The following is a 4,754-nucleotide window of genomic DNA, read 5'->3' on the forward strand; positions in this document are numbered from 1 at the left end:
CAAATTTAAGGCTTTTTTTTTCCCCATGCAGTGTTTCACGCAGTAACTGAAGGTCCAAAATGTACTCACCAGGTATTACATCAACTTTATACAATATGCTGTTTTAAACTACCGAGCAAGAGTTGTCACTTTTAAAAAATACTGCATTTCCCAGCAACACTGTGCTTATCTGTGTTTTTAAATCTGTATTTGCCTTAAATTGTTTACTTTTTTTCTAGAGGGATTTAAAATGAGGCCTAAAATGTATTTTACTTTATTTTTCTGTACTCTCACATATTTTGTTGTACTGCAAAACAGACATACAAAATAATACTCTATCTCATCGTTGCCATATGTCAAAGACCTAAGTATTGTACCAATAGCCAGGACTCGTACTTCCATGCGTCGTGCGTCGCCACAAATGACGTCGCGTTTTGATTGGCTGTGAAGACACACACTTGTCACCGTGTAGCTATAGTGCTGTGCTAATTCATTATCGTGATCGTGTAATGATTTAGCAAATCTAATTCATTATCGTGACCGTGTAATGATTTAGCAAAATAGCGTACATTATGGTATGTTGCCATTATTAACTGTACAATATACAAAAGGTAACATTATGGACTTTTGTTCTTTACAAACTAGCGGCGAACTCGTCGTTACCTACGTCATCTGTCTCCACTCATTACGTCGCGTGTTGATTGGCTCTTACGAGGTTCGTGAGACGACTCATTAAGACAAGCACAGTCTGAGTGTACCTGTGTCCTGCGGGGCTAAAAAAAATTAAAATAATTGGAATAGTTGTATTTTGTGGAATTATCGGTATTACGCAGTACATTTTGAACGGGCTGGCTTTACCGCGTGCTGAATGGCTGTGAAGAGGCACGTGAGACGACGCGTCAAAACAGGTATGAGCTGGGATGGTTAGCCTGTTGTGCTAATGAGTTAATGTGACCATGTTAAAATAGAGTTATCGTACTTAATTTTGGACTTTTGGAATTGTGTATGAACACAAGGTACAAAAGGGGACATTAAATTAATAATATGGTGTTGTAGTTGTTTGATTAATAACTGCGAAATACGATAATTATCGTGAGTCTGACATCCCGTGATCGTCGTCTTTTACAAATTCATACGTCACTACATTATTTAGTCAACAGGAAATAAGGACTATCTTAGATTAAAAGATGAAAATATGCCACCAATATAGTAGTTCACTACAGTTTAGGCGTAAAAGAGGAAATACTTCAGGTTTGGTCGAGTATTTTCAACCTTGCGCGGCTCCTGTCTCACGATACGCCCAATACTAATAAATAACGATGACGATATGCCACCAAAACGACAGCATCTTTAAAGGGAACAGAGAGGCTGAGGTGCCGATGCTCGACAAATGTCAGCCAATGTCGGTGGATTTATATGCGGCTGTAAACTTCCCATCCCGTCACTTTAACCTGATATCGAGGGTGTCGTAACTTAGGTCCATTTTACACAGCGGACACCAGTGGAGACACCGGAGTCTGGCACCTTTTACCGACACATCTGTGGCCCTGTGTTGTAACGATGCTGTATATTCGTGTAATTGTTGTATATATAAATGAATATATTCCAAATGGTATAGGAACAAATGACTTTTAAATGCAGCGATTTAAAAGTATTCGTGATCGTTGTCGGTAAACCTAAAGATATTTTATTTATTTATTGACTTATTCATTGCAGTGTCAACAAATGTAAAGTTGTAAACATATGTGAGTAAATTAAATTATTAAAGTAAATTATATTATTTAGCCAAGTCTAGCTTCTGGGTATTGATTTGTAATTTGTCAACGGAAATAATTGTTCCATGAAAAGAGATATTTAAATGTCTGTGTAGTTGCGAGAGAGTGAGTGAACTGTATGTTGTATAGTTGTACTTTTTGGGAACTTTTTTTGAAAGAAAATACTGTTGTTGTGGGGACACTTGTTTGCAGGGGAATTTTGTAGGTCACTACTGAAGGAGGGTTTATTTTGTATTTAGTTAGCATTGGAAGTAGGAACAGATTACAGGTAGAGTCAGGACTAAGATTAGGATTATGCTATTTCTGTTGTAGTTACAGTTAAGTTAAGAAGACAGAGAAATCTTAGTGTTTCTTAAGTGCTCACAAAACACTAAAAACCGCAATGTGTATGTGTGTGTGTGTATTTGACTGACAACTAAGACAGTTCTGACAGTCATGAGATTTTCAGGTCGAGGGTTGTGATGGATGGATTCAAACAGGTTATTTAGTCACATTGGAATATTTTGTTTTGTGTGCGTGAGAGAGAGAGAGAAAGTGTAACTGTAAAAGTAAAATCCAAATGAAGAAAATACAGAAACAAGTATCACAGTACACTTTACATAAATCCATTTAAATCCTTGTCAAAATTAAATTGCTATGCTCACGTTTAATCATTTTAGCCTAAATATCTTAAATAACCCTGTACACGTGTGTAGTGAGCTGTTGCGTAAACGTCCTCAGCTCAGTCAGCGCTCCGTCCTGAGGCAATCGACGGTTCATCTCCACTCTCCACTCTCTGAACTTCCATTACCTGCTGTAACCCAGAGCTGTTGTTCAGCCTCTTGAAAGATGTCTCCGCAGACATGATGGTTATTAACGCACCTGCAGGAGACAGGGATGGAATTTGTGTTGTGAAAAAAAAAAAATTCCGAGATAAGTGCAGCTTTAGCCTCTGTTAAAATCTTTAAAATGTCTATTGGGCAAAATATAGGTGACGTCATTGAATTTTTATTTTTTTAAATTTAATTAACCTGAAATTCACTCACCTGTGAATTGTTAAATTCAGTACTTTAAAGCAGTGGTTCTCAAACTATGGTATGTGTGCCACTGGTGAGAGTTGGGCTCCCTCTGATGGAATGTGGCAGAATCTGTATTAGGTTCTCATTATTCCAGTTGTTGAGGTTAATGTTTATAAATAGGTGTCTTTATTTCACCCTCCCACCTGTAGGGGTGCTATAAGGCATTACAACTTCAATTTGGTATGCATGCATGGTGGTACAAAAGCCATTTTTGTAATTTAGTGTAAGTCGAATACTGTAAAATTATTTTTAGGTCATTCTTGTACACTTTAATTTGAAGTAATATGTTTAAATTATTATTTAAATAGCAAGTCATCTGAACAGGAAATAAGGAAAATGTTGAGAGATACTAATATAAAATTTTAAAAAATGAAGCCCGAGAGAGAAACACTCAATCCTTTATACAAAGCGTCCTAAAAGAGGCTACTTCGTTGATTTGATCATTAATTCTTGCTTTCTTTACCACATCTTTCAACACATTATTGAGATTCAACACATACACCAGGCTAAAACCAACAACCTCCGATGAGATATGGTTGTATTGAGTTCATGGCCACAGTCCTTGGATTGAACTCCTGGTTGTTCATAATTGGCATTGAAATAATAATCCCTCTCTTCATATATGTGTATCTGCGTGTGTGTATATATACTGTATATATGAGAGTCTCTCAGCCCGTGAGCCAAGCTGCAGGCTTCACGACTCAGACTCTTCCTCTGCGTTCACGACATCGTCATCATACCCACACATGCATGAGAACACGAATCCCTGAAGCACAGCTCATGATTAATTCTCTTTAAAATGACAAAAATAAAAAAATCACAAAGTTAATTAGAAAACAACAACAACTTCACCCACAGACACAGCATTTTATCTTACATTTTATTAGTTTTGATTGTTAAATATGAGTCTCATACATATCAGTAGCTGTGAATAGATATTTCTTTGTGTTGGTTAGTTGTCACTTCCACTCATACAGTAAAGCCTTCACTGCTGTGGGTTTGAGTGGAACGGCTCCATTGAGATAGATGCCAGTGCCTGAATCTAGATGGCACTTAGTTCAAACTGACTGATTCCAGGTGGAGCACGGATTCCTCTGAGGCGGCCTGAGCCAGTTATGTTATAGAGGGGGGGAGGGAAGGGAGCAAAAAAAATGGAGACATAAAAACAGGGCATGAGCAAAGAAAATGTTCAGTGAGGCATTAATTAAAAGCACAACAGTCTGGCCAAAGACAGGATAGAGAGGAATGATGTCATTTTTGCCAATAAATCTCAGCCCATTTAGTGCTTTCTCAATAAGGGCGGCGGGGGCAACCTGGAAACAGCCAGTGTCGTTCACATTAGACTAAGTGCTGCACTTCTCAGGGCCGAGGAGACGGAATGGGGGCGGGGGGATGAATGGGCAGGCCAGACATTTAGTGTGGTACCGTGAGCTCATATGAAAGATGGCCTGGACACAGCGTCTCCACCCACCGTCTTCTTCACGCTGTGTCCTTTCCACCTACTGTATGTCCGTTTAATCAACAACATTTGAGTGTTTCTCTCTACGACTCAATTTTTAAAATGTCTATTAGTATCTCTCACTATAGTTGTGTTCGTTCTTTTCTGTTCAAATGAATGGTATTGTATAATATAAACATACTTGTTCCAGTTGAAGGTGCAGTGTTCAAGAATGGCCTTTGAAAATAATTTCACAGTATTAGACTCACAGTGTATTACAAAAATTGATTGTGTACCACCGTGCTTGCATACCAAATCTGGATAAGGTTAATGTCTTTATAGCACTCCTACAGGTGGGGGGATGAAATACATACCTCTATTTACAAACTCTCAACTCTATATCAGGGGTCACCAACTGTAGGGACAGTTTTTTTTATCTAAACAGACATCTTGGCGTCAGGACACTTAGATAAAATGAACTAAAAATTAGTCTAACAATATCTT

The sequence above is a fragment of the Cynoglossus semilaevis genome, chromosome 16, assembly GCF_000523025.1.
Source record: "Cynoglossus semilaevis isolate Cse_v1.0 chromosome 16, Cse_v1.0, whole genome shotgun sequence".
NCBI classification, from domain to species: Eukaryota; Metazoa; Chordata; class Actinopteri; order Pleuronectiformes; family Cynoglossidae; genus Cynoglossus; species Cynoglossus semilaevis.